This window comes from Amblyomma americanum, chromosome 7, assembly GCF_052857255.1.
Source record: "Amblyomma americanum isolate KBUSLIRL-KWMA chromosome 7, ASM5285725v1, whole genome shotgun sequence".
NCBI lineage: Eukaryota > Metazoa > Arthropoda > Arachnida > Ixodida > Ixodidae > Amblyomma > Amblyomma americanum.
The window spans coordinates 161,314,764-161,334,273 of record NC_135503.1 but is presented as its reverse complement, the minus strand read 5'-3'; the positions used below and the strand labels follow the sequence as shown (position 1 = coordinate 161,334,273).

Below are 19,510 nucleotides of genomic sequence, written 5' to 3'. Positions count from 1 at the left end.
AAAGGCTGAAGTAATCTTTGCACAAACATTACCTGAGGGGAATTGAAACGAGACCAGGGGACACCAAAAAAGGAGGTCGGCTGAGAACAGAAAATGCTTTGGGAACGGTGGAAATGGGATTCATAGATCCTGAGGTAAGTTTGCACAGTTAAAAATTGAAGTCGTGATAAGAGAGACGGAATGCGGGCTTCAAGGTACAGCACATTGATAGCCACAAATTTTGGAAGGCCGAGGCACATGCGAAGTGCTTCCCTCTCTAAAAGGACTAGAGGGCGAAGTTTATATGTAGCCGAGCCTGAAAACAACACTGATCCAAATTCTAAGATTGGCCTGACATACATTATGTAGATCATTAATAGTGCATCTCTGCGCATGCCGTACCGGTGATGACATAATCTCCGTAACATGCCCACGGCACGAGCCCCTTTCGCCGCGACATGGTCAATGTGAGGTCGCCAGGTGAGTTTGTTGTCATAAATGACCCCTAGGTATTTTAGGGATTGAACCTGCGGTATTATTTTTAACTGGCAAGTGAGAGATACCACTACAGGAGTGAATAGAGGGAAAACAAGAGTGGCGCACTTGCCAACATTTAACTTCAGGTGTAATGCGCTCAACCAGTGCTCAAGTGTATTCAAATATGATTGCAACAGACCATACAGAGAATGTATATCCGGCGCAGCAGCAAAAAACGCAATGTCGTCCGCATAGACGTAAGTGCGTACATGGCGGTGGAGAGGAATTGAGCTTAACAGAATATTAAAGAGCACAGGAGAAAGAACAGCTCCTTGCGGTACACCTCGCGTTTGTCTATACCTCTCTGAATGAACACCATTATGGACGCAAAAGAATTCCCTGTTATGAAGAAATGCAGATATCCATGCAACTATATAATCTGGAAATTGAAGAGACTGTAGCCTATGTATCAGGATGGAGTGTTCTACACTGTCGTAAGCTTTGGCGACATCTAACGTAACCAAAGCCGCGACCAGGCGTTGACGACGAGCAAGGAGAATTCTGCTCTCAAGATCAGCATGTACATTCCATATCGAACACCGTGGCCGGAAACCGAGTTGGCACGGGCTGAGTATACTTTTGCGGTCCACAATGGCTGACACACGAATTAGTAACAACCTTTCTATCAACTTTACCACGTTTGATGTTAAAGAAATTGGCCTAATATTATCCAATTCATAGCCTCCACCCTGATTTTTAAGTAAAGGGATCACCTTGGACAGCTTCCACTCAGAAGGTATCCAAGCGTGTTTAAGAGAGTAGTTTATTAGGTGCAATAAGGAGTTGGGAGACTCTTCAAATAGAATCTTGAGCATCTTTGTGGTAACACCATCAGGGCCTGGAGCAGCCGCTGGCAATCTCTGGACAACTTGTGAAAGCTCTGATAGATTTACTTGTGATGCATTATCATTTTGTACGACTGGTGCAAACAACAATGGTCGCATAGGTAGTAAAGACGAGAACCGCTTTTGCAGGCCTGTGGCTATTAATTCAACCGCCTGGATAGCTTCTACAGGTGACATAACTAATGACTGACAATTATGAGAGGACATGAGCTGTTTCCTAGACCGTAGAAAACCGAATAGTGCACGATGTTTGCCCGCCTTTGAAAGATAATCGAAGTGTTCTCAGTCATATTTTTCCTTTGCGCGAGAAACTGTGCGTTTAAAGGTGGCTGCAATAAATTTATAATCACTCCAGTTATTCGGACATTGGTTATGAAGAAGCTTTTTCCATGCTGCCTTCCTCCGCCTGTAATCTCTTGTACAGTCCGCATTCCACCAGTTAGAAGAATTCCCTTTTGTTGGCCTCACCAGGAACTCCGACTTTTTACGGCTTTCCTCAATAGCCAGACATATGCTTGCTGACTGGTGGACCTCGGCGATGTTAGACACTGGAGCAAGGGCAGAGCGCAACGCCGTCTGAAATCTGTCATAATTTACATGTGACCGCAACTGAGAAGACGCCGGAGTAACACGACATATGATATCAAAATGAATAGGTATATGATCACTTGAAGTGCCGCTATCAACTGTCGACCAATTCGTTACGCCAATTCCAGGACTAATGAACGTGAGATCTAAAACAGATTGCGTGTGTGAGCGAAAATAAGTGGCCGATCCTGAATTTAAGCACATCAGGTTGTGATCAGAAACCCAGTCCCAAAGGCGCTTGCCGCATGAATTAGTCCTGAAACCCCAAGACACATGGTGAGAATTGAAGTCCCCAGCCACGAGAACTGGGTTTTTACAGTTTACGAGTAAAAAATCCAGAGGTCTAACATCCTGGACTCCATTGGGGAAATAACAATTTGCTATTGAAAATGGAGAGCACCCAGGAAGTACAAAGTCTATTGCCAAAATCTCACAGTCAGGAGACATTTGCTGAAAAGATACCACAGCCCTGTGGCAAAATTTTGAAGAGACTAAAGTTAGTAAACCCCCGCCTCTTGACTGGCGGTCTAGGCGAAATGACCGGTAATTTTTGATATGAAAATGTTTGTTGGTTGAAAGCCACGTTTCTTGCAGAATTATGACATCAGGATTAAGCTGTGTAGAAAGGCAGTGTAAATCTGTGGAAGCGGAAAGAATAGAGCGACAGTTCCACTGCAGAACTCGCAACGACGCTATGGTTGCGAAAGTCTAGCAGCAGCAACTGCCTGCTCCAAAATGGTATCCTTGGGTTTAGTGCCAAGCTGCTTCTTCTTTGATTTTGGCTGGGTGCCCTGAGAAGACAACGAATGAGACATGGGGGACCCACTGCGCTTAAGAAGCCGCGCATCAGGCTCCACCATCTCGGAATCATACATTATATCAACATCCCTCGAAGTACCCGAGGTAGGTACAGCGGAAGTGACAGAAGTTTGTTCCTGGGGTTGTGATGCTACTGGAATTTGAGACCGGATAAGAGGAGAGGGAATTGATGTCGAAAGAGGTGCCAAACTAGCCTGCACGAAATGTGTAATCTGAGTCGCTAGAACATTTGTAAAGCACTCCGACACACTTGCGACAATCTTTTCTACCATTTTAGACATCGAAGCCTCCACAGCAGCCGCAATTGCCTGGGACAGCGTTGAGTCTAACATGACACCTTGCCGAGCGGTCACACCGGCATAACCGTGGGCACGTTCTTTGACCTCTGAAATAGCGTCACGGCGCGAACAGCGTTTCCTGTCAATTATTTCCTGAATTTGAATTTCCTGAGCTCGAGAGGGACAATTTGAGTAGTTTGCAGAGTGCGCACCACCGCAAAGGCAACACTTCTCATTCTTCTCAGTGCAGGTGCTTGTTGAATGACCATCCCCACAGTTGCAACACCTCAAGTTGGATTTGCAACCGCCAGCGCTATGTCCATAGCGCCAGCAGTTGTTACACTGCAGAGGCCGAGATGATAATGGGTCTACTCGAAAAATTAGAGGCCATGCCTTGATTTCAGATGGGCAGGAAGTGCCGGCAAAGGTAGCAATCACTGATTCAGTGGGCATCCGCACGTTGTTTACATCCCGGTTACAGCGGTGCACAGCAACAACACCTGCAGCCGACAGAAGCTCAAGAGTTTCTGCCGGAGACAGGGAAGAGTCTACACCTCGTACAATACCTTTCGTGCACGCCAGATGAGAAGGGATGAAAGAACTTACTCGAAGGGAGGCAAAGGATGAGGAGTTTAGTAAATCTCTTACACAGGCGAGGTCTGGCGATCTGCACAGAATGCCACCGCGTCCAAACTGGCGAACCTCTGAGATTGACTCATAATGAGAAGTCGTCGACTGGAGAGCAGCCCGAACAGCACCAGGGTTGTTCATCCTGATAGCACCACCATCCTTAGGCACCAGCGCGACAGGGATACTGCCGACACCACTGCGCAAAAAAGCTTCCAACGGTAGGAGATCAGTTGACAGAGAAGCCGACCAGAGGGAACTCCCCTGGCCGGGAGACTGGGTGGACATAGTCCGGACTTACTGCCTTACCGCGCAAAGACGCAGAGAGAAAATGCCACAATCAGCCACACGAAACTTAGCCGATCGTTCCCAGCAGAGCAGAGCCGTCGGGGCAGCGATGAACAGGTCGAACGCGTCGAGGCAGAGCGTCGAGGCGACGAACGTCTTGACCACAGTTCCAGATCGCTGTCACTTTCACTTCCTCTTTTTGAGGCGGCGCGTGCTTCAGGTCAGCGCTAGGCGAACATGTTGAATGCACAGTGTTAATATCAAGTAATCAAGTATATTAAAAATTTCAAATATTTGGGCTGTATGATGTCTCGTGGAATTACCTCATTAAAAATTGGCTATCCAGATTACTATATAAGACGATTCACCAGTTTTATTGGCCACCAACACTGATAAAGAAATAATTTTACCAAAAAAAAGTTTTTTGAGAATTACTAAGTGTTCCCTGAAACGCGTGGTATATGTAGTTACGTGAGAAAAACCTAACATGAATTAATTCACGACGTTTTGACTGGAGGACCATGCTTTTTCAAGTGTACTGCAGCAATCGAAGCACCCGGTTTTTTTTAATGATGCAGTACACTCTGAACAGGCTGGTCCTCTAGGCGAAACGTTGGGAAATAAATCCTGGTATGTTTTTTAACTTCAGAAGACCTTTTTTATATTGATCAATCAGTTGCCAAGAGGTCACCATTGATATATATATATATATATATATATATATATATATATATATATATAGTGAATAAACAGAGACCAACGTTTGAAACAGTGTAATTTGACGTTTCGGCCGTGGAACAGCCTTCATCAGAATAACAGCAGAATAGGAACAGAGGACACAGAATATGACGGAGGGTGCAAAAAAAGTACAAACATATAATGCACAGAAGATTAAAAACGTATCACACACGTGTCTATAACGCGAATGTGGGTCACAATGGCTGAACAGGAGGGCTACGTTGCGAAATTTTGTGCGTTAACACTCTTAGCTACAGAATGCGATGACAGATGATTAAACGTGCCATGCTTACAGTGCAAAGATGAGAAACCAGAATTACTGTTATGATCCATAGCGCATCAACAAAACAGGGGACAAACACAAGCGCTAAATTTCCACTACGGCTTTATTTGTTGCACACAGAATTTATACATGAAGTAAAGAACGATACCAGTCAGATTAGACAAGATACTTTGTGAACAAAGCTTAAGAATCCCATGCAATACATTTCACCGGTTGGCATACTGCTCCGAGGCTAAAAATGCCATATCTTTCTTGGTCAGCGACAATGGCGGACTGCTGACGCAGCTTTCAGGTCCAGCTCTTTCGATTGCGGCAGCCTCGATAATTTCCCTTGTTAATCTATCGGCATTTCTGCCTATCACCTCGCATTCTTTAAAACCATGCTTGCATTTATGAGCACGACAGTGCCGTGCCAAATTGCTGGAACCGCCATCCCTAACTTCCCTATGGTGCTCGCTTAACCGCTCATTAAGGCATCTGCCTTACTACCCAATGTACGCCTTGCCGCATGAAAGCGGGATACTGTAGACTATATCTTCAGTACACTGCACGAAAGGGTTTCTATGCCGAATCGTGCAACTATTCTGAGGCCTGCTGTCGGGACAGGTAGCCTTGCAAATGCGGGACAATTTTTCTGGTGCAGACATATATACCTTCACTCCCACTTTTTGTGCTACCTTCTTGAGGGAGTGTGACAGCTTGTGGATATATGGCACCACCACTACCTTGCTGCCCCCTTCGCCATCAGTTCGTCTTCTTGGCCTTTTCCTGCTCATGCAAGCTCTCAGCGACCGAAACTAATAAGCGTCTCGGGAATCCTGCTGCTCGGAGGCGGTCCACCTGCTTATAAAAATTACTTTTCATCAAGCATGCGCAGGACTCGCTAACCGCATTTGAAAAGCACGTCTTCACGACCCCTCGCTTGACCAGCCTCGTATGCGCAGACGAAAAGGGTAATAGGGGCTTCTCAGCTCTGGGCTCATACATCCAACAAACCTGCTTTCCAGTAACCAATTTTAGGTCAAGAAACCGAATAGTGCCCTCAACCGGAAGCTCATGGGTGATCTTCAGAGGGTGCAGACACTCAGAGAAGGTAGAAATAGCGTTTGCGGCTGTTACAGAAACATCTCTATGGATCTTACGAAGGACGACTAGGTAGTCATCAACATACCTAAACGTCCGAATGACAACAGCAACATCCAGTTTATTTTGCAGTCGCCTGTCTAGACTAGCAAGGTAGAGGTCACTGAGCGCTGGAGCAATGCACGAGCTGATGCATACTCCATCCTTTTGCAGAAATATCTCTTGATTCCAGCTAACAAAGGTGGACTTCAGATACAGAGACAATACACTCAAGAACCCGTCAACAGACACACCTGATTCATTCTGAAAAGCAATAGCACCAAAGCGATGAATGCAGTCTTCGATACATTCTATAAGCAGCTGATGTGGCAGGGAGTAATATAGATCTTTCACATCTATTGAAAAAAATTCCACATCTTGCTCTTCAAGTTCTTTTAGAAACAAAACCAATTGTTCTGAGCTTCCAATTTTCAAAGAATGCGAGGTGATAGGCACAAATGCCGACAGAATAACAAGGAAAATTATCGAGGCTGCCGCAATCGAAAGAGCTGGACCTGAAAGCTGCGTCAGCAGTCCGTCATTGTCGCTGACAAAGAAAGGTATGGCATTTTTAGCCTCGGAGCAGTATGCCAACCGGTGAAATGTATTGCATGTGATTCTTAAGCTTTGTTCACAAAGTATCTTATCTAATCTGACTGGTATCGTTCTGTTTTGATGTATATATTCTGTGTGCAACAAATAAAGCCGTAGTGGAAGTTTAGCGCTTGTGTTTGTCCCCTGTTTTGTTGCTGCGCTATGGATCATAAAGCATACCCACTAGCCCGAACCATCACCTTGTCAGAATTACTGGACAGCAAAATCTTAAGAAGCCAGAAGTTGCACACTCTAAAAAGATTAAAAAATACCGTCACTAAAGAACACAGCTCACAATAAAGCAGCATAAACGGTAACAGTATTAGCTTTCATTACAGCGTGACAAAATAACTCATGACGCTATATGCCTGTTCTGTCCGAGCACAAGAAAAGAATAAATATGAAGCATACCCGTGCGGTGAGGTAAAAAGATGAACGTAGCGAAATTTTAGCAATATGATGGAGCAGCAAGTTAAACAGACAGGCGCGATTAAACGCAAACGCAGGGTGCGATATACATGAAGAAAGAGCACGAACAGAATAGCACTTAACATTGGTGGATATCAGGGTGTTTGAACTGGTAGGGGGCTCAATTTCCCCGTGCTTTCGTTCAAATCAGAAGATACTGTATTAAACTTATAGATCAAGAAAGACTCTCTAATTTCTCGGTCGTGATTGCATTTAAATGCAGATTCCAGAATAGTAGCTGTAATGTGATCAAATGAATGACCTGGGAGCTGAGCATGTCTTGATAGGGGCAGGCTTGGGAGGGATTTAAAATGGGCTCTGTGGTTATTGAAGCGTAATCTAAAAGGGGTTTCTGTCTGGCCTACATACTGAAGGTTACATATCGTACACTGGAGTAGGTAAATGACGTTCGCACTATCGCAGGGGAAGTCACCCTGAATTTTTAAATGAAAGTTAGAGCCCGTACTGCTAACGCTCTTAGACGTAGTCATATGCGGACAAACTTTACAGTGGCTCTTGTTGCAAGGGTGGCAGCCTGTGGGTTGCGGAGGATTAGTTTTTGAATAAGTTAGTATGTCCCAGTGATTTCTCGATCTTCTATAAACAGCCGTTGGTGGCTCTACGAATATTTCCTTCAGTGGAACATTTTGCATGAGAATATCATAGTGTTTTTTTTTTAAGATAGCCGAAACTTTTGGTGCGGATGCAGAATGAGTGAGGGCAAGGTTGGTATTCGAGTGGTATGTATCTGGTTTTTCTTTAGCGAGTGGAATCCTTCGGGATTGTGTATCTGCGCGCTCTATGGCGTCATCGATCAGCTGAGGGGGGTAATTTTATTTAATGAGCGCGCTAGAAGTGGGGCGGAGTTGCTTTTACAGTCAGATTGTTTCGAGCAGATACGTTTGAACTGTAGTATTTGACTGTAGGGGATGCTGGTTTTAACATGTTGGACATGACTGCTATCAAAGTGCAAATATTGCTGGCGGTCAGTAGGTTTTCGGTACACCGTTGTAGTCAATCTGTCTTCGTGAAGCGAAACGGTGACGTCAAGAAAATTCACTTTACGTCTAGAGTACGTATGGGAAAATGATATAGAATGATGCAGGTTGTTGAAATCGGCTATAAATGAAAGCAGCTCGTCTTTTCCATGGGGCCAAATAAGAAATATGTCATCAATGTAACGCCTATAGTAAAATGGTACTAATGACGGGCTTTTCAAAAATTCGGTTTTCAACAAACCCATAAATATGTTTTCTTAATTAGGACCAATGCGCGTGCCCATAGAAGTGCCACTAATTTGAATATAATGCTTTCCCTCAAACTTAAAGTTGTTAAGTTCTAATATCAGTTTAAGTAAGGTGGCCAGTGTACCACCGTCCAATATATTTTCAATGCGAGCTTCATTGTAGACGGCCACGACTGCCCGGATACCATCTGCATGCGCAATGTTCGTATAGAGTGAAGTGACATCGAGGGTGTCAAGCAAAGAACCCTGATGAATGAAAAGATCAACGATATAGGACAGGAAGTTAGTATTGTCCTTTATGTTGGACGGAAATGTGGGCGGAATTCTATTAATCAGCGTAACAACGTAGCGGGATAGATTTTCTGTAACAGTGTCGACACCAGAAACGATGGGTCGACCCGGAATGTTTGCTTTATGGATTTTTGGTAACAAGTAGACTCTACCAGCAACCGGGCTAAGGGGAATGATTGAGCGAGAACTGATTTGTGGGGTCATAGTCTAGAAGTCGATAAAAAGAACTGTCTGCCAGCTGCCTGTATGCCTCTGCGAAATAATAACTCTTGTTCATTACAACCGCAGCTCCACCCTTGTCAGCAGGCTTAATAATGATTTCATTACGAGATGCTAACTGTTACATTGCTCTAGTTTCGCGAACTGAAAGATTACGGTGGAAAGGTACCTTACTCTTGTACAGTTGTAGAATATCTTTTTGCACAGCACCATTATACAACTCTAGGCACTTGTCCCGCTGTGTTGGGGGAGCCCAGTGCTTGTAAGACGGCAATGAATTTCGCGGGGCGTTAGAATTAGCTTTGTCGTAAAAAAAATCTCGGAGGCGCAGGTTGCGGGCAAAATTGTCCAAATCTTTCAGCAGCTGGAACTCGCTGTAGCCGCCTATAGAGGGGCAAAAACTAAGGCCACGGGACAACACGTTGTTTTCTTCCAAGGTTAATTTGTAAACAGAGAGATTCATTACGGTCGAAGTATCTTGATTGCTATGTTTTTTTTATGGCAGGCACTTCTGAGAAAGCAGAGGGCCAATCTGTGGCTGTTGAATGAGGGCCGAATTCATAACCATTAAGTTGTTGCTGGGGAAAAGAGCACTCCACGTTATCACGAAGTAACTTTCTTGTTTTTAAGGCGCTAAGTTCATTTAGTTTTTCGGTTTCATATTTTTCTAATGCAGATGATTCGACACAACCGAGCTTTTAATGAGAGCGCATTTGGTACTCTTTGTTAACAAGCAATTTCTTGGAAGAGGCATAGTGCTCTAAGACAACACTGGTTAGTTCAAGTGAAGCGGTCGCTAGTATTGTGTTCCACTTTGATTTATTTCTGACGGACATTTCACGTATAGCTGGTTTTACTGTTAACCGAAGGTCCTTCGGGGCGATTGAAGGTGCCAAGTAGGTGCTAAGGGTGGAAATATGCAAGTCATGACGAATGCGTTTTTCGGCAAGTTTTCTAAGCTTGAGAAATTCGAGTGAAAAAGACGTAAATTCACAGTTACCGGAAACTGGCGTGGCTAGTCAGTCATGCTTCCCAATAGTCAGTCACGCTTCAAGCAATGAAACAGTTAGCGTCTCGTAATGAAATCATCACTAAGCCTGCTGACAAGGGTGGAGCTGTGGTTGTAATGAACAAGAGTGATTATGTCGCAGAGGCATGTAGGCAGCTAGCAGACAGTTCTTATTATCGAAATCTAGACTATGACCCCACAAATCAGTTCAAAGAAATTCTCAAGAATACATTGCAAGACCTTTATAATGATAACCAAATTACAGAAAACGTTTTTCGCTCAATCATTCCCCTTAGCCCGGTTGCTGGTAGATTCTACTTGTTACAAAAAATTCATAAAGTAAACATTCCGGGTCGACCCATCGTTTCTGGTGTCGGCACTGTTACGGAAAATCTATCCCGCTACGTCGATACGCTACTTAATAGAGTTCCGCCCACATTTCCGTCCTACGTAAAGGACAATTCTAAACTTCCTGTCCGATATCGTTGATCTTGTCATTCCTCAGGGTTCTTTGCTTGTCACCCTCGACGTCACTTCACCCTATACGAACATTCCGCACGCAGATGGTATCCAGGCAGTCGTCGCCGTCTGCAATGAAGCTCGCATTGAAAAGATAGTGGGCGGTGGTACACTGGCCATCTTACTTAAACTGATATTAGAACTTAACAACTTTGAGTTTGAGGGAAAGCCTTATGTTCAAATTAGTGGCACCTCTATGTGCACGTGCATTCGGCCTAATTATGCAAACATATTTATGGGTTTGTTGGAAACCGAATTTTTGAAAAGCCGGTCATTAGTACCATTTTACTATAGGCGTTACATTGATGACATATTTATTTTTTGGCCCTATGGTGAAGACGAGCCGCTTTCATTTATAGCCGATTTCAACAACTTGCATCATTCTATATCATTTTCCCATACGTACTCTAGACGTAAAGTGAATTTTCTTGACGTCACCGTTTCGCTTCACGAAGACAGATTGACTACAACGGTGTACCGAAAATCTACTGACCGCCAGCAATATTTGCACTTTGATAGCAGTCATGTCCAACATGTTAAAACCAGCATCCCCTACAGTCAAAAACTTCGGTTCAAACGTATCTGCTCGAAACAATCTGACTTTAAAAGCAACTGCGCCACACTTTGTAGCGCGTTCATTAAATAAAATTACCCCCCTCAGCTGATCGATGACGCCATAGAGCGCGCAGATACACAATCCCGAAGGATTCCAATCGCTAAAGAAAAACCAGATACTTCCCACTCGAATACCAACCTTGTCCTCACTCATTCTGCATCCGCACCAAAAGTTTCGGCAATCTTAAAAAAACACTATAATATTCTCATGCAAAATTTTCGCCTGAAGGGAGTATTCGTAGAGCGACCAAGGGCTGTTTATAGAAGATCGAGAAATCTACGGGACATACAAACTTCTTCAAAAACTAATCCTCCGCAACCCACAGGCTGCCACCCTTGCAACAAGAGCCGCTGTAAAGTTTGTCCGCATATGACTACGTCTCAGAGCGTTAGCAGTACAGGTTCTAAGTTTAATTTAATATTCATGGTGACTTCACCTGCGATAGTGCGAACGTCATTTACCTACTCCAGTGTACGATATGTACCCTTCAGTATGTAGGCCAGACAGAACCCCCTTTAGATTACGCTTCAATAACCACAGAGCCCATGTTAAATCCCTCCCAAACCTGCCCCTATCAAGGCACGTTCAGCACCCAGGTAATTCATTTGATCACATTATAGCTACTATTCTGGAATATGCATTTAAATCTAATCACGACCGAGAAATTAGAGAGTCTTTCCTGATCTATAAGTTTAATACAGTATCTTCTGGTTTGAACGAAAGCACGGGGAAATTGAGATCCCTGCCAGTTCAAACACCCTGATATCCACCGATGTTAAGTGCTATTCTGTTCGTGCTCTTTCTTCATGTATATCGCACCCCGCGTTTGCGTTTATTCGCGCCTGTCTGTTTAACTTGCTGCTCCATCATATATCTAAAATTTCGCTACGTTTATCTTTTTACCTCACCGCACGGGTATGCTTCATATTTATTCTTTTCTTGTGCTCGGACAGAACAGGCATATAGCGTCATGAGTTATTTTGTCACGTTGTAATGAAAGCTAATACTGTTACCGTTTATGCTGCTTTATTGTGACCTGTGTTTTTTAGTGACGGTATTTTTTAGTGTTTTTAGAGTGTGCAACTTCTGGCTTCTTAAGTTCTTGCTGTCCAGTAATTCTGGTTTCTCATTTTTGCACTCTAAGCATGACACGTTTAATCATCTGTCGTCGCATTCTGTAGCTAAAAGTGTTAACGCACTAAATTTCGTAACGTAGCCCTCCGGTTCAGCCATTGTGACCCACATTCGCGTTCTAGTCACGTGTGTGATACGTTTTTAATCTTCTGTGCATTATATGTTTGTACTTTTTTTTGCACTCTCCGTCATATTCTGTGTCCTCCGTTCATATTATGTTATTCTAATGAAGGCCGTTCCACGGCCGAAACGTCAAATTACATTGTTTCAAACGGTGGTCTCTGTTTATTCACTACTACTGACCGTGCCAAGAAGTCTTTTTCCCTGAATTATATATATATATATATATATATATATATATATATATATATATATATATGTGTGTGTGTGTGTGTGTGTGTGTGTGTGTGTGTGTGTGTGTGTGTGTGTGTGTGTGTGTGTGTGTGTGTGTGTGTGTGTGTGTGTGTGTGTGTGTGTGTGTGTGTGTGTGTGTGTGTGTGTGTGTGTGTGTGTGTGTGTGTGTGTGTGTGTGTGTGTGTGTGTGTGTGTGTGTGTGTGTGTGTGTGTGTGTGTAAAGGAAGCCAACAGTCACCGAAACCAAGGTGCATAGGGGAATGTTTCTATTTTTTTTTTAATTTGTAGTGCTGAACGTTGGGAGAATAATAATTCACATAATCGGTCGCCTATAGAAAATTAATTATAAAGCAGCATAAGAAAAGGACGGTGGCGCTGGTGAACCCTCAAGGTTCACTTACACGCGAAAACATAAATACCGACGAGAGCAGCAGCTTGGAAGGCCGTCGCCATAGCTCCGTTCATAGAGCACCGGACGCGAAATTCGGAGGTCGTGGGTTCGGATGCCATCGGCGGCAGGGTTACTTTTTCTCTGCTTTATAATAAATTTCCTAAAAGCGACAGATTAATCGATGTATTATTCTTCCATCGGTTCAGCACTACAAATTTAAACATAATTGAAACATTCTCCTATGCACCTTGGTTTCGGTGGCTGTTGGCGTCCTTCATATGTTCGTGAAACGAGCCCCTCATTTCCCTAAACTTGTCAGCTACAGATAGCTGACAACCCCATTTATTTCTCTGATGCGCGCAAGCAATAACGTTGACTCTTCTAGGGTCGTGATGGCTTCGCATCAAGCATATAAAATCGCTACGCAATTCCTGCTTGTCCATCATTAGCAACGGTGAACTGAGGAGTCTAGGGCTTCAGCGCCGAAGGCAATATTTTATTTGTGTACTGTTCTCTCTAAAATATTTTGCTGTGTCATGCACTTCTTGCAGCGCTCATGTGCGTTAGGGCTTGTGCGCGGTAAAGGAATGTAATAATTTGCATATTGCACCTGATATTTTTAAACAGTCTAGGATGCAGTGCTCACGTAACGATTTTGAACTTATAAAACTTTGAACTTATGGAAAAAGGTGTACAATTGTCGGAACACTGTTGGCAGAGTGTTAGTAGACATTGTTGGCATGTGGTTGATAGGAAGTATATAGAAACTTGAAACGGCGATGATAGGAAGTTTAGACACTTTATGTACTTGAGTCTTTTCAATAACCGTGGCCAAATGTCGGAAGACCTTTGATAGGGCGTTGGTATGGTTGATACAAAGTATGTAGAAACTGTTGAAATGGGGATGATAGTAACTATATATTAAGAGGATAGGAAGTATCAAGACTTTATTTGTACTTGACTCTTTTGGACAATGGTGTCCAATTGTCAGAATACCCTTGATAGGGCGTTGGTAGACGTTGTTTGTAAGTGGTTGATAACTTTAACGAAACTGTCGATAATGGGATGATAGCCACTATACATTAAGAGGATAGGAAGTATATAGACTTTTTTCGTACTTTAGTCTTTTCGACAACGGTGTCCAATTGTCGGAACACTGTTGGTAGGGTGTCAGTAGACATTGTTGGTATGTGGTTGATAGCAAGTACATAGAAACTTGATAAGGGGGTTATAAGAAGTTCAGACATTCTATGTATTGAGTCTTGAATAACGATGACCAATTGTCGGAAGACCGTCGACAGGGCGTTGGCAGACATTGTTGGTAAGTGGTTGATACGACATATATAGAAACTGTCGATAAGGGGATGATAGCCACTGTATATTAAGAGGATAGGAAGTGTAAAGACTTTGTTCATTCTTGAGTCTTTGGACAGATGTAACCAATTGTCGGAACACTCTTGGTATGGTGTTGGTAGACTTTTCTGTATGTGGTTGATAGGAAGTATATAGGAACTTGATACTTGGATGATAGGAAGTTTAGACATTCTAAGTAGTTCAGCCTTTTGAAAAACGGTGGCCAATTGTCCGAAGACTGTTTATAGGACGTTGGTAGACAATGTTGGTAAGTGGTTGATACATAGTATATAGAATCTGTCCATAAGGGGATGATAGCAACTATATATTAAGACGATAGGAAGCATAAAGACTTTCCTTGTACTTGAATCTTGGACAACGGTGTCCAATAGTCGGAACATTGTTAGTATGGCGTTGGGAAACATTGTTGGTATGTGGTTGATAGGGGGTATATAGAAACTTGATACACGGATGATAGGAAGTTTAGACACTCTATGTACTTGAGTATTTTGAATTACGGTAGCCAATTATCGGAAGACTGTTGATAGGGCGTTGGTAGACATTGTTGGTAAGTTGTGATACGAAGTATATAGAAACTGTCGATAAGGAGGTGATAGTCACTATATATTAGGAGAATAGGAAGTATAAAAACTTTCTAAGTACTTGAGTCTTTTGGGCAATGGTGTCCAATTGTCAGAACACTGTTGATACGGTGTTGATAGACATTGTTGGTATGTGATTTATAGGAAGTATATAGAAACCTGATATGGGGATGATGGGAAGCTTATACATTCTATATACTTGATTCTTTTGAATAACGGTGGCCAGTTGTCGGAATATCGTTGATAGGGCGTTGGTAGACATTGTTGTTAAGTGGTTGGTTGATAAGAAGAAGTATATAGAAACAGTCGATAAGGTGATGATAGCCACTATATATTAAGAGGATAGGAAGTATAAAGACTTTCTCCGTACTTGACTCTTTTGGATATCGGTGGCCAATTGACGGAAGACAGTTGACAGGTCGTTACTACAAAGTGTAAAGGCATTCGAAAGACTTTTCATTCAATGTCGATAGGTTCTATGAGCATTTTTCTAAAGAGTTTAAAGAATGTTACGAAAAATTTTTGTAAGGGTTAGCACCATTTGCTGCAGGTCTGACCGCCGCCTTGGCTAGTGGCTGCGCAGCTACTGGGCACTGAGGGCCGAGGTTTCATTGTTTTTTTTATAGAAGGTTGTGGCCAAGTACTACATCAGGGTTGCCAAATCTTTTCTTGGTGAAGGAGAGCGTGTCGGTTCTAGTCAAGAAGATGAGGCCGCACCCCAGGCCTGTTTATGCAATTGCACCGGCATGCGTGTTTGATTTCTCGAAACCGGCGAATTGCGTACGCTGCGATTCGAACCCCGATCCTCTTCTCCATCGCTGCACCTCAGATTGGTAGCGATCAATTTCAGCTACTTGGCTGTGATGTTGCATGTAAGATTTCAGCATATTTGCCGCCTTTCTGTGAGAACTGTATCGTTGCGTTTTTTGAAGTAATAACTAAAGATTTAAATGATCGGAACATCCATTGGGATCGAGGAATATTCCGATTACTAGCTATCCTTTTTCTGATGAAATCCGAATGTGTTTTTTTGTGCATTAGAGCAAGCTCTGTGCCTTTCCAGAATCCGTATACAGAGTCAATAAAGAAGTTATGCTTTTCCTCAGATTTATGACTCAAAGGGACCGTTTTAAAGGCTTTAGAGAAGATGGGTAGTGTCATTATTGGTATGTAATTCCCCATGTCGTTTTTATCCTCTTTCTCATATGCCACGGTGAGATGCGAAATTTGCATTCTGTAAGGAAAAATTCCAAAACTTATGCACGAATTAAGAATATATGTTATGATCGGCATAAGAAGGTCGGCAGCGTACCTAGTAGGCTTCACCTGAAAGCCATCAATATCTGTAGCACTAGTGTTGTTAAATCCCAATGCTACTGCGTTTACTTCTTCCGCATTAACTGGATCAACGAAGTGCTCGTTCCGCAGCCTCTTTGTTAGATGGTTGGTTGGGCTAGTTTTCTCTGTGATATATACAAAACGATTACTAAATTCGTCAGCTAATGGCTTTTCAGCCACCTTTACATTTTCAATCTGTAGTTTCTGAGCGCCACTTCGCGGAACGTTGTACTTTATCAGGAAGTTTAGTCTTTTCCACACGACATCCGATCCACTAGAAGCGGGGTCAAAAAGCTTTTGTAGTATGCCTGCTTCGGCCATCACAGGTCTTTATTAAGACAATTCCTGTATGCTTTGATGTCTTGGAACTGTCCTTGGTCTTTAGTTGCGATAACTTTCTGCGGTAGGAAGTTTTTCCGCCGTATTCTTGTGTTGAGTTCAGGCTAACCAATGGCTTACGGATCTTTTTTTTTCTCTTAACATGCACCGTCGGGAAAATAGAGATAGAATTATGGCTTAAGGAAAGATTGTAGCAATTCTGAAACAATATATGAAACGAGTTTCCCGGTGGCGCATGTTAAGAATTACAAAAAAATGATCCATAAGCCATAGGTTACGCCTGAACTCAACACAAAAATAAGGTAGAAAAACTTCCTATTGCAGAATTTATCACAGCTAAAGACCCAGTACAATACCTGCATAGTGTACAAGGTCATACGAGTTGCTCGAGGTCGCAGGCGCTTCTGATCACAACTGCTGTGTAGTCCTTCACATTTCCGAACAAGATTTTTGCTATTGCTGCGCCACTCAAAATTGAAGATTTTTTTTAGCCCAGGCTCTTGCATGCTACAATAATTGGCGGGTCCTTCTCAAATTTTCTCGAACGAAAGTCTTCTCATCACTGTCATGCAAGTTTTTCCTCTTCTTCATGTTTGCGTGCTGTGTAAAACGGCAGATTATGACTGCACATTGTTCTCTTGCCGGTAGATACTGAATCGTATTTATGCCATTGTTCAATAACGGCGGCAACCTAGCCCGCACGGCCATCTCATTTATCTTGGCCATCATGTTTTCATTTTATGTTTGAGAAAATATGTGTATTTCAAGGTTCAGTCTTCTGCTCTTCATTTCTAGCTTGCAGTTGCGCAAGGGCCTGACAATTAGGGTTCAATTTTTTCGAACCTTCGTTTCACATCCCGTACCTCCTCCTAGTTTTTCTCTGTTCGTGCTAGAAGGCAATAATATTGGTATCACATGAATCAGAATGCGTCTTCCATGTTTTCAACAACTTCTTTTAACGGAAGCAGGCGATCAAGCATATCACTTTTTGTTTTCACCTACACGCGCACATCCGGCATATATGTGTCATTGCTCGTTTTTTTCAGGTTGTTGCTGGATGGATGGATGGAAGGTAGGAGCGTCCCCTTTGAAACGAGGCAGTGGTAGTTGTCACCATACTCAGTTTTTTTCCTTTATTTTTGTTTAACTCTGCTGTAAGTTGTTAATAAAATTCTCCATATTCTTTACAATACGTCTTACTACTCTTTAAAACTTATGTAATCTCTCTACTTTTGAGCCACCAATCCTCCAATCGCTTTTTGCTAATTTTCGCCGCAGATTTATTTACGTGACTGTTGTTATCTCTAAACCAAAAGGCCTCAGGAAGAGTGACTGTGCCTACATTGACATCGGCATGGATACCATCACATTTAATAATGAGGTGTTCTATTGTTTCTACCGATTTACCACACACAGCACATGTGTCATCTTCGTTAAATTTCTTTTTGTAGCTGCGCGTTCTAACACACCCTACCCAGCTTCAAAAAGGAGGGCACTGCCGCTTGAGTTATCAGAAAACGTTTCCTTCCTGATCTGCCTTTTCCAGCATCGATATAGTTCTATACTATACTTCTTTTTCATTGGCTCTATCCCATTTTTACCTTCGACGTTTTTAACCTGTCGTTTAATGCTCTTTCTTTTCTCCTTCTTCGTCTCTGACGAGCTTACTGGCCAGCTTTCTAGTTCGTTTCCGCCACTGTGTGTCACGCTCTTTCTGTACAGGTATTTAAATACCTTAGCTGCCTACCTGTTATCATCCATATTCCTCAGGTGTTCTTCGTATAGTACTTTACTCTGAGCTTCCCGTGCTTCGAACGTTTCCAAGCCCAAATCCCCCTGTACTGCCTCGTTTGTGGTTTTGGCGTGGGCACCTAATGCTAATCTTCCAACAGTTCTCTGATTTACTTCTAATCTCGACTGAACTTCAGCCCTGAAGCATAGAACCTCATTCCCGAAAGTAAGCCCCGGCACCATTATTCCTTTCCAAATACATCTGAGGGCTTCATACCTGTTGTACCCTGCCAGTGCCCTATGTTTCATTATCGTGGCATCTCTTCGCCCGTTTGCTATGGAGACTGTTCGTTCTTTTCCGTGTACATATGCCCTTTGTTTACCCATACCCCGAGGTATTTGTATTCGGCCACTCGGGGTATTTCATGACCTTGTATTGCAAGCTCCTGATCAGTTGTACTGTTGAAAACCATCACACCTGACTTAGTTGCGCTAAAACTGAAACCTAGACTGTCTCCTTCGTCTCCACAGGAATTCACCACACTTTGCAAATCTTCCTGGCTATCTGCTAACAGTACAATATCGTCCGCATACATTAAACCCGGTAGTCGTAGCTCAACCACCTTTCCGCCTAATGTGTATGACAGATCAAAACCTAGATCGCTTCCTTGTAGCCTTATTTCCATGCTTCTCATATAAAGCATGAACAGCAGCAGTGATAGAGGACAACCTCAATGTGGTTTTGCAAGCCTCTATGCGGCGCAACGACAGGTTTTAAGTACGTTTCCTTTTGCGTTTAGTGTTATGTCTGAAACTTCTGCACATCTGCCAGCATGGTATCTGCATCCGGTCACTGCAGTCAGCTATTGCATCTGATGGCGCGCAATCTTCTTCGCATGCGGCACAAGGGATCTGTAGGCATCATCAGGTGACCATGCACGCTGGCTTTTATGGGCAGATCCTCCAGAAATATGGCTAAAGTGGAGCGTTCCACCTGCAACTGTGTAATTTGGTGGCCTCTTTCTCAATATTCCAGCTTCTAACCATCCTCCCTTTCCACTTGTATGGAAGTTGACACTCCGCACGAAGAATGAAAAACCAAAACAAAGATATCATTTGGACAACAGCAGGCCTATGTGTAAAATCTGCAGCCTCCCAAAGAACTTCGTAATTGTGCAAAAATGAGGCTTGCGAGAACGGAA

The 19,510-nt window shown here is 43.1% G+C and overlaps 1 protein-coding gene across 1 annotated transcript in view; it reads left to right on the top strand.

The window, feature by feature from the left end:
- Nucleotides 1–19,510, top strand: part of LOC144096728 (protein 5NUC-like) — a 591,711-nt gene that overhangs the window by 554,262 nt on the left and 17,939 nt on the right.